General features: G+C 43.8%; 2 protein-coding genes across 4 annotated transcripts in view; one reads left to right on the plus strand and one right to left on the minus strand.

The window, feature by feature from the left end:
• The window catches only part of LOC126924178 (headcase protein), a 168,243-nt gene that overhangs the window by 74,677 nt on the left and 81,482 nt on the right, over nt 1-12,084 (minus strand). The window lies entirely within an intron of this gene.
• LOC126924195 (astakine-like) overlaps nt 1-12,084 on the plus strand; it is a 303,996-nt gene that overhangs the window by 39,874 nt on the left and 252,038 nt on the right. The gene's annotated exons all lie outside the window — the stretch shown is intronic.

The raw sequence follows: 12,084 nt of genomic DNA on the forward strand, positions 1-12,084 counted from the left end.
AAGTTCCCTTGGTCTACCATTTTCTCATTACTCTCGCAAAGGTTTAATCGTCGAAGGAAGAAAAGCTGTAGGAATGTTTTAGGCTTGTAAAAGCGTACATCGAACAACTGGAGAGACTGATATTTTTTCTCCGCTCAAAGGTCGTCTCGAGGCGAGTCAACGCAGCGAATTAACGCGATCGTCGTGCGCGCAATTGCGGGGGTGTTTCGAGCAGTTGACTCGGTTCATTGCCGCAACGAGAGAGTCAGCCTAGCTGGCGGACGAGGCGGCGGCGGCGACGACGAGGTCGAGGTGGAGAGAAAGAGGAACGAGGGACACGAGGAACGCGAGTCGCGATTATTGCAAGATTTATTGCTCTCCTTCGTTTCGTCCGCTTGGTGGAAAAGAAACCAGAGAAGAGAGAAAGACGTGACGCGACGGTGCGTGGTCCTTCGAGAACTCGACTGAAACGTTTTGCGTGTATTTTCTTCCTTTCCTGTCTTCGCTCTTTTTCACGTTATCGCGTTCAACTTTCTCTTTCTCGAATCGCTCGTCTCTACGTTCGCTGATACTCTCGTCTAGACGATTCTTCGTCGCCTTCTCGTCTCGTGGAATCGTTAACGATTCGTAGAAAAGACAACGCTCGTCGTCGATCAACCGACCAAGAAGCATACTGTATAATGTATGGGAAAAAGATTGGCAACTTTTTGTTTCTCTTCGTTTTTACGATTCAGAGATGGTGATTCTTCGCCAGAGACGTTGGAAGTATAAATGATGGCACAGGGGTGGATACCAGTGGGAACGATAATGGTTCTCTAAAGTAGATCTTGGTGATTCATTGAATCATGGAGTTGAAAATAGCGAAAAATATCTCGGACGTCAAACGACGGCATCGACGTAATTTCGGAGAAACACGCTACTTGTATTTTGCTATTTTCTACTTGTCCTCTCTATCAATTTCTTTGCTCCTGCGATCTGGAAAAAAAAAGAAAAAATAAAGCAGATCGAAAAATTTACGTGGCGGACGAAACGTTCGTCTCGATTCTTTCACAATCGGCGGGCGTCTACGTTGCTATGCTTCCAGTGACGCGTGTTGCGGCTTCGTGGCACTATCACAAGGCTGTCTTGTTTGCTCGCTGGGCGCACAATGAAACCCATTGTGCACCTCGTTTCTCCGGGCAAACGAGTTGTCGAGCGCGTATTCTCCCGCGCGACTTGTTCCCGTTATCACGCTGCTCCGCTCCGACTATCGTCGCTCGCTCGAGCGTACGCCTCCGATGACCCTCGCCTAACGTGCCACGGAAGCGTCCACGCTGTTTTCGCGTCTTCCTCGAAATATCTTGTTTACCTTCGAAAACTCGTTCGATGAATGCGATGTCGGAAAAGGGTTAGAGAAAAAACGGTCGTAGAACGATAATGCGTTTATGGGATGACGTGGAAAACGAGAAGGGGTTTTGACGTCCTCGTGGATTAAGAATGGAATTGGAGGGTACGTTTTATGAAATCCGATTAACAACTGCGATCTCTACGAATCGATGTTTGCTAAGCGTAAAGCGAGATTGGCACGTAAAAATTCCAAGGTAGTAGAAATAACAGGATTAGGTAGACTCCTACATAAAATTCTACTTTTCTTGACAAGGACTATGTCTACTAATCGTAAATAATTATGCAAGGCGCGCTATTTGCAATTATAATTAGTTGGTTTTCTCAAACGTACCTCGTGTTCATAAACGTTAAAATACTTGGCCATTGCCGTACCTTGGAAACCGATATCGTAATATCTGAGATACGGATGATTTGTTAAACTCGGTCCAAGGGACGCGTTTCTAGCACAAATCTCTCGTCGACTTGGAATAGATCGAACTTTTCGACGAAAGTGCAATGTGCGCGCACACACCACCCTCTCCATTCGGTCGTTGCGATTACATATTAGGTATGCATCACACGACCGGGCCAAAGAGCGACCGAGCGTGTACAAGCGAGAAAAAAAGAAAAAGAGAGAGAGAGAGGAGAGAAGGACACGATCGAAGGAACGCGATACAGTAATGACCCAGACGAGTTGCATCCTTGTGCCACATAAAGCCGCTGGCTACGAGAGAGAGCGTGCGTTACGCACGTTCGCGTGTTTACGCGCGGCATCGACGATCACGCTCGTCACGGACTCTTTATCACCGACTCTGACCCTCTCTCTTCCTTCTTCAGCGTGTTCTCTGCAAGCTAGAAAGGAACGAATGACGATTTATGGCTGCGTTTTCGGTGATACGCAGGATAAGTTTTAAATTTGGAAGCGAACTTTTCGATTTAGTCCTTTTCAGATTCACTATGACTAAACACTATCTTTTATTGCCGTAAGAATTTTGCAGCACTTCGAGGTCCGGATATCAGAATATTCGTCAGTTTTCGGTACGTAACAGAATATTCGTACGTGTAATTTACTTTTTACAATTAGCTCTGAAATAAATATATATCGAAAATTGGATCAAATAAATCACGATGATCGAAAATAAGCAAAAAGAATTCCACGATCGATAATAGTTGGCAGTAACGGCAAAAAGAATTTCAACATGGACGATGGTTATTAATAAAATTAGCAAAAAGAAACGTTGGTCATTTATTATGGTTATTTTCGAGAAAAATCGTTTAAAGCAAGATACAAATTTACATACATCCTGTAACTTCTTTGATTTGTGTTATAACTACGTATGTATTTACTTGCTATCTCTCCGCATACAGTACATTTCCATTAATCAGACTAATGTCAAGCGACGAGACGTTACGAATCCTACGAAGATGTTTCCATCTGCAACGAAATGGAATCTCGCGGAGGAGCAAAAGACTATTCGCTCGAACGAGCAAGGAGAAGTATCATGCTACTTTTATCCGGCGTTTCTTTCATTTTCTTCTTGCCGTGAAAATCCGGGGACGTATCTATGGGACCGTGAGTCCCGAAGGAAGTCAGCTGAGCGCGAAACGCTAGTCGCCGATTAGACATTTGCCGGGCGAGGAAGAAGCACGTCTTTCCCTCGGGCGTGCGATTCGACGAGGGGAGCCAAGAAAGCGGAGACGACACGCAGCGAAGAAAGGCAAAAACGAGCGGACGGTGGAGCGAGGGTCTGTCGTTCCATATCCATAAAGGCAGAAAGGCATAAATAACGCGCGTCTCCGTTTCTTTCCACGAGTCGAACAGCTTTTGACACAACCCTCTACGGGGTGTCTCCAACTTTGTTAATCTCGAAATATTTTTCATAACGAATCTCGGCAAGCTTGCGCAAAAATGTTAGACGTTTTTTAGAAATTTAAACGCGCAAGGATTTCAAATTCCGGCATAATTATAGAATACGAAATATATAAAAGTCTTCGTACGGAAACTGGTGGTTGTTTACCGTGATTGGTGAACAGTTGTTTAAAAATATATAAAATACGCGTAACTCAGCGCTCCTTCCAATATTCAAAGCACGAAACGAATCTCTGTTTAAACTCTTCTTCTCCGATTGTATCCATAATACATATAGAAAGTCTAGCGCAATACCAGGAAAGATCCTAGAAATATAAGCCGAGTTCGTTTATACGCCCACCGTTGCACCGATCTTGTGCGAAACATTTCAAAGACACGGTATATAAATACCGTTGAAATAAAAGGGAAGAAACATTCTACGGTCGAGCTGGCTGGTTTCTTTGGTCCCCGTTCGACGCGCTCGAATTGCACGAGCGCGACGATAAATCAATCGCGAGATGGCTAAACACTCTCGCGTGTAACCCTCTTTTTCTTCCACTTCTCCCTTAGCAGCTCATTTCCACGTAGCACCGAGATTAACTTCTTCGTCCGTCGTAGCGGAAGAATTGAAGCTCGCGTAAAAGAATTGCGCCCTCTGCCCCTCGTGTCCCTGAATATCGCCGTATCTTGATATTATACAAATAATTATTCCGTCGACACCGGTATCCTTTCAGCAGTCTGAGGAACAAATATTTGTTCCACTTGCCATCCCCGCCGCTCCATATCCCGTCGATGAAACATGATGTTTTGTTCGGGATCTGATATCCGCGCGAATGCGAAGAATTTACATTTTAATTGCAACGAACGCACGAGAGCTGGAGAGATAGCAGGGAAGGGAACGACCATGCCTGTTATTCTTCACCCTACAAAAAATCAGGGGTGCAAATGCTCCCTCTCTCTCGTTTACTTGTCAATACGAAATATCATATCTTTGGTTCTTCGTGGAGATAATTATTCTAAAAGACGATAAGAGTATGCTAAAGAACGAGCGTGTTCGCGGTGTTTTAATTGTTCGTCAAAGTTTAATAGAATCGTGGGAAAACAAAGTTTCGTGAAGATCTTCTCAGAGGATTGCTAGAGGGTTGTACTCTCAAGATACGATTCAAACAAGAACTCGTCTGCCTATTCTTTTCTACGGATACGCTCCTCTACTTTAAGGAGAATGTATAATTTCTAAGTAATAAATTATGAAACACGCTCTCTCGTCCAACAGACAGCATTGCCAAAGAAAGGGAGAAAATGGTTGTTTAGGGACATACAAAGTGAATCGCGTCAGACGGATAATGCGTGTGTTTCGTGGAATGATAATGCGATAACTTACGAATTCTATTTTTAGCGTTCTAATCGCGACAAAGACTCGTTAGGGATTTCAAGGTCTTATCTATATTCTTACAGCTAATCTATATAAATCATTCTTCTTATCGTAAAGCTCTTGTTCGCTTTTAACATATACTTTTTATACCTCGATGGAACAACACGCAACTTACTTCGCGTTTCGGAATAACGTTGCGTTTGTGCAACTTCTGCTTGTTCAATGTTTTTTCTGCTTGGTTCATAATAAATTAAGAAAAGAACGATTGGTCTCAGAGTTCCCCTCCTTCCGAAGGCTCGAGAAAGTTGGTCCCCTTTGCATCGATCAAGCGGCGGTCCTCTTTTTACAAATCGCGGCTCGTTATTATTTTCCTCGGGCAGCTACACGCCGCGCAACGCGGCGCCGCGAGATTTACGAGCGCGTAAATTAGCCGAAACGAAGTTTCCGCGTGGCCCCGCTGCTTCGTCCCTCTTCTACAGGACCCGCGAGATTTCTACCCTTCCGCGGGCCGACAAGTGAGAGACGAGAAGGAAAAGAGAGACCGACCGAGGTTAAACTTTCTCCCCTCTCTTTTCGCTTCTCTCTTTTTCACGTCGCTGGTATCGCGCGTCCACGTCGGTGAGAAACCAGGCAATTTGTCCTTCGACAAATTAATTTCTTAAAATATGTTGCCTGCCCGTTGTTGCAGGCAGCTTTATTGCACGGATGCTTTATGATCCTGTATTTTTTTCTGTCTTCCCCTCGGCTGACAGCGGCTTCACGGTAGACTCTCGTTTTCCCTCCATTCGCGAAGAACATCGCGTAATTAAAAGTTGCCTGTGCCCTTCGACGCCGCAAAAATATTTCGTACGATCTCCGGAATAAATTTCCTTGAATATGGGTATTTTCATAATCGTTGTTAATATCCGATCAATTCGCTTGAAACTTCTCAAGGAAATCAGAAAATTAGAAATTTCATACATTTTCGTTGTTTCTTCGCTTTATGTTCATTCGCAACCATCGATGTTCGTATCCTCTCCACACCTAATCCAACGCTGTTGATTCGAATTGCGTAATTTGGACGTCTCCGGAAGACAATTTTATTATTTTGAACATATTCGTCGATCTTTTATTCGCGCTGATTAATTATTCTCTTCGTCGAATTCTTGTTAGCTAAAATTATTCTTTTAAAATTAATGTTGTATTACCTAATGCGAATTAAATTCAAAAACGTTACTTGGAAAAGAACTATATTTTGTATATTTCCAATGATTTTATATATTTCAAAAATATACTCGCCAACGATAGTATATCTTTTACAAGCGTTGACAGTTCTGGTATTAATCGCATACAACAGAGTTACCGTTTCGAGTCGTAAGTCAATTATTTTCCAAACAGCTAAGTAAGAATCGTCACGCGAGGTTCCAATCCAGGCCAGAGCACAACGGAGGATTCCGAATGCCATCGATACTGCCAGTGATGCGCCATTAATCGTGTCTTTTTGTTGCGCACTATCGGCTTAGGAAACCGGTCCCTGTTAGCAAAGAGAGGCAAACCTGTCTGTAAAACGTCTGAGCAATTTAAAACGCGTCCCAGTCGTGGGTCACTGTTAATGATCGTCTCGTTATCGGGACAAAAATGCCTTAATTTCGAGGCTGCTCTCCGATCCATCGAACCGGCAGAGATAAGGCACGTTGAAAAGACTTGGACAAGGCGCACAGACCGTTCGTTTTAATCAGGAAACGAACTGCTCACATGAAGAAGAAACGGAGAAAGCTTGGTACGTGTCGCGACGACAACGGTACCCGCGCGTGATGAAACTAGCGATGGAGCTGATACAATACGTATCGATTACGTTCGAACAATTTGATACTTAACCCTTTTGATACGAATTAAGCGTATATTTAGTTTATATTGATATACATTTCTATCGTTTAATTTACGTTGGCTATATATTTATGCAAGTGCGCGACTAAGAATATATTTTCATAAATTATATCTTTCAAACGCAGCTGCGTGTTAACAAGCAAACCTACACGCGCAAATACAAAGATCCTCCAAAGACCCAAATAAAATCCTCGTTTCAAAAATGGAATATTAAAAAAGAAACAAAAATAGAGTGGAGTATGGGGAGGATTGTGAAAATCGAAATGGATAATTACAATATGATATAGGATCGGGAAATTCGTAAGTTGATATCGACAAGCATCGATGCTGTATCAGTCCCAACGCTAGGCTACAGCCTACGACCGGTTGCTGCTGCATTCGCTATGCAACTGGGTCGCTCGGAAATATACGCACCGTAACGTTAGTCGATCTCTTTTAACGATCCACGATTGACCGGGAACACCTCGAGAAACGAGGCGATTTCACGCCTCGTCCTTCGCGTCGCGCTGCATTTGGATACGCTGCTGATTACACCTTGGATTAAGGATGATCGCTGACACGGATTAACGCGCGTAATATATCGACAGTTGAGCAAGAGAATCGTAATTTTCGAATTCCTTGAATCGTATAAGAGTAATTTTCGCGAATGCGGGAGACCTAGAAAACAGAATAAAGAGGATTGAAAAAGCAAAACGCTTGTTTACTTTGCTGTGTATTACCGCCCAATATTGAAATTGCTATATTATGTTGGAAAACAGGAAACGCGTAGTTATTGCGACATATTGCAGTGGGGAACAGGAAACACGTAGTTATACGATATTTACATAGCAGAAAAACAGTAAACGTAAAATTAGCATCAGCGACTTGAAATCGGAGTACACGCATGAAAATGACAGCAAGTGTCAAACCGAATTCGTTGATCTTTATTATACTGTATAAAGAATCTTATATTTCATTCTTTATTTGTTTCATCGCCCGTGGCAGACGGAAGTTAATCCTTCAATAATTTCTAAACGTTCTAATTTTCACATTAGAAGGAAATCTCAAATTTTCCTAAAAATTGCTACTTACGAATAAAAAGAGAATGCGTTCCTTATGATCTAGAAAAAATGGAGGAGGAAAGCGACGAAGAAAAAGCAAGGGGGTGATATTGCTATCGCTGATAAAACGGTACGCCGGAACGCGACCATTGACGCACGTGCACAGTAGTTTCTTTCAGGGCGGGCACGCGGACTGGTGATAAAAGGATTCCGTGTAGAACATTCGAAACAGCGATCTCCATTGACGTCGATCCTCCTACGAATTCAGCCCTCTCCCGCGTGTACCGAGAAAGAGCCAGCGGCAGTAAGTAGATAGTGGATAGACTGACGATACTAGTCAGACGCAGCAAAGATAGAGATACAGGCGAGAGAGAAGCTTGAGCGCGTGTACAAGCTAATGCATAATCGAGAGACGAGCGAGACTGGCCCGATACCGCGTTTATTTCTGCGTTCGCGTTATTTATGGTAGGCCGATAGCGCGCACAGGAAACGAGAATCTCGCGATTCGGACAGACCAAGATCGCAGTAGATAGAAATTAATTAATCGCCTACGGGAACCCTGCTTCCTCGCTTTCGCTAAATTTGGAGGCTCGAGGGTCTAGGCAGAGTTTCGACTCCATTAACGGCGGCTTCATTCCGGGGACACCGTTACAAGGTACGTGATGGAAGATTGATTAACGGTGAAACTACGGAGCAATTAATCGGCGCGCTTACTTGTAGGAGAATCGTGAAAGCTTTGCAATAGGACAGAATATTTGTATTTTCCCTGGAGATGTATGATTCCTGGAAATTCACATAATTTGACGAATTCGGGGAATTCCATGCAAGATATTTTAGAAGACACGCGTAAGCAATGCTATGCGAGTGGATATGATATTTGTGTATTTTGGCAGAGAGAATCGTGAAAATTCACGTGTCCGTATAAATTGTAGTAATCTAATGAAATATTTTGTAGTAGAGAAGCAATGCTATGCATAATGTTCGAATTTTTCATGTAGAACCGTAGAAATTCATACAGCTTTACGAATTTGAGTAATTTTATAAAAGGCCTCGAAGGAGTAGAATCGTCAAATAACACACGGAGAACCTTAAAGTCTTGTAAAGGATACGATATTTGTATTTTTTACACGAAGTCGACAAAGATCATGCAGCGTCGGAAATTCGAGTAAAAGTCCGTTAGAAATTCTACGTTTTTCGAATAATTGCCGCGTCGCTAATACGAAATGCAGCAAGAAATAAAACTGGTCCCAAGGTGGCTTGAACGTGGTAGCTGCACGGAAGAACCAATACTTATCTCTTCGGTATTCGTGCGAAAGCCACAATTCCAACCGATCGTACGAACATACACTTAGGAAAAATCGGCTCGCGACACGGTGACCCGTCCTCGTTTCGCGCATGACGCAGGCGAGCATGCCGTGCGGAGTCAATACGAGGTACGAGCATGGCCTCGCGATAAATCGCGGAGGAGAGAGGTGCAGAAAAAAGCGCGCTCTCGCAGCACGGTGCTTTTCGGCTTCGAGCTGTGTGTCGCCGAGAAACGAGCGAGCACGCGTAACGATACCGAGCGGAGAGAGGCCAATGGCCCCGCGGTGCAATGGTGCAGTGTGCAATCGACGCGGAGCAAACGGGAGAAGAAGAGAGTAAAAGAGGGGACGACACACGTGTGTGCGCGCGCGTTCGCACCGTCTGCCAAGTGATCCGCAAGCGGAACCTTGAAGCGTGGATCGTGTGTGGGTCGACTCAGCCAGCCGAAGAGGAGACAGGTAAACAGGCTTGGAGAACGATAGGGTGACATCAAGAGAGGCAAATGGAATCTATCTGATGAGAAGAGAGGCGAAGGGTGGAAGTCGGGTCGCTGCGAACCCTTTTGTGCTGGAAACCGTGGCATTCGAAAACCGCGACTTTTCGATATCGATTTTTGTCATGAAAACCGAAACTTGGAACAGTAATAATACGGTAATTTAATTTGTATAATTATTCGGGTGAGCGGACGTAGCTTGGAAATGAACTTTCGTTACAGAATATAGAGAAGTTGCTAACAAAATTCTCTAAAAGAAATTTAGAAAAAAAGACGATGCTGAGGCGAAGAAGAGGGTAGAAGGTTGCAAAGGTAGCAGAAGGTTTGTAGCGTTCGTAAACACGAGATGCGGCGTAATCACCCCTATCGCGTGGCGTAAAGCTTATGTGAAAAAACGCAATTTTCCGCAGACGCGAGCGTTACGTATAATAAAACGGTACGACGATGGCATCGTGCGTGGTTCGTACCACGTCAGCGACGCGCTCCAGTTTGTCCTTCTCTCCCGATACACCGACGAGGATGGAAACTCACCGTTCATGAAATATACAACAGACTGCCTCGAAACAACGACTTCGAACTGGCTCTCTTGGCGTATCGGTCCAGCGTTCGGAGAGAAACCGGAGAAAGAGTCGGGTTTTGTCAGTGAACACGCTCTTCGATCATCCTTTAACCCTTTCACGTTGTATCTTGCGACATTGTTGTTTTACACTTTTGTACTTAAATGTAGATATATTTTCGCTTTCATAATTGGATAAGTAGATGTAAATTCCACGTACTTTGATAAAAAGGAAAGTCTATAGAAACGTACGAGATGTATTCAATGCTATTTTTCTGTCTTTTTTGACTCGAAAATGAATCTAGCGAAAACCAACTCGCCAAAAGGGAAGTAGAAACTGACGAGAGAGTCTGGCAAACATTCTATAACACCAAGCCATTTTTCCACCAGTCGCTTCCAGAAGTCAGCTTCTTCCCACGAAGAAAGAACCTACGAGCGATTCTTGGCGGAACGCGCGAAAAACTCGTCTGGTCTCTCCTGACCTCCCGTCGGGGCTGTTTCTTGCATGAGAGCGTGCCTTTCTCCTTCAATACTTTCGGTTTCGCCGGCAAATTTATTCGGCGACGAAGGGATCCAACACTGTTGTGGAATGGTCACTTGCCTCTACTTGATCAGCAGCTCGTGGCTTCCGTTCGCCTAGCGTGTCAACGCTCACGGCGATCGCCACGAATAACGATTAACTCTTAGAGTATCGTAGGAGCACATACTTTCTATAAAAGAATTGCGAATTTAGACCACTTTGGTGGTCCTAGCGTTAACCTAGAACGTCGACCAGGAGGTCAAATTTGCCCAATTCCTAATCTTTCCTCGTTCCGTAGATTTCGTTCCTCTATTAGAAATAACAAATTAAATTCACTTAACGAATATCAAGGATTCACCAGATGATCCGATTTCCACGTAAAGATCATTTTATTCGATTCGAAACGAACGATGTCAGTTCGATCGTTGCGTGGATCTCCTAGACATCCTCCTGCTCGAGAACGTTTCTCTCCTTTCCTTCTGTCCCTCGAGGAATCGAGGCGCGCGTAAACATCCGGCCACGTGGGGAAACAGCGTTTGTTGGACGGCCCGCCGATGGAGGATCCGCAAAACGCACGACAACATGGACGGAAAAATCTGTGAAGCTGAGACAACGCGTGGCTCGATACAGAGAGTAGGCAGCGTACGTCGACATGCAACGGCCGACCCTGACGAGAGGTTTATAGCAGCATCCATTATTAGAACGCCGATACGAGAAGCTACTACGCTTCATAAATATAAATTCGAATGCATAATCGATGAAAGCGAACGCCTACCGAGCGATGGCAACTGCATGACAAATGCATCGAACAGCAGAAAGGGAAGGGTAGGGAGAGCAGATATTTCATCCTCGACATTCGCGTATTTATTAAGACGAATACTAGAAACGTTTGATCTCCGATCGAATAGTTCCTCGGTAGAAGAAGTTTATTTCGGAAACGTTAAATTGTCCGTTGATCTCATACTTTAAGATTGTTCCACAAACAGAACAATTTAACAGATGGAATTGAGCGGAGTGTGGGGCTCGTGATCAGAGGAGTAAAAGACAGTTGCTCTTTAAATTTCTACGGATAGTTATTGAAAACAGTTAGTTGCTAATTTTTTTCTTTTTAGTAAGAGAGAGCAAATGTTAAATTTCACGCACGAAGTCGAATTAAGTTTCTATATAGTAATGTTAAAATATAATTATGAATATACCATGTTCTCGGCGTTTCTTATTAAAGAAAGGCGAATAAAGAGAGGTAGGTGGTGTTTGCTATCGACGAGCAATTACCAATCAGGCTTTCATTGCTCGGTGATCGATCGATGCTCCCCGATTAACCCGTTAGGTCAACGTCCATGAAAGAACGCGTTCAGGCTTTTTCGTTCAAACGGGGCCAACCTTCTCTCGTAACATAAATAACTCTCATCGCACACTAATCTCAACGATTTTTCATTTTACATGGGCGGAGCCAGCCACAGGCGCATCATTGTTGACTCGAGAATCGCACCAAGGGCAGGCAAGCTGCAACGCAGCTACGCATTGTACGTGCCTTTGCATATGTACGTGCACGAACCGTATGGTCCTCGAGAGTTCAAGTTTAGCTTACATCTCCTTCCTCCGTCGGAAAAGAATTTTGTCCGCTTGGAAAATGAGACTCTTTGAATATTTCTCTTGGTAGGAAATTTATAATTTTAAAGCCAGCGTTATACCGCGTGAGAGTTAAAGAATTAATTATTAATTAATCGATGTTTCTACAT

This window comes from Bombus affinis, chromosome 14, assembly GCF_024516045.1.
Source record: "Bombus affinis isolate iyBomAffi1 chromosome 14, iyBomAffi1.2, whole genome shotgun sequence".
In the NCBI taxonomy this organism is placed as follows: domain Eukaryota; kingdom Metazoa; phylum Arthropoda; class Insecta; order Hymenoptera; family Apidae; genus Bombus; species Bombus affinis.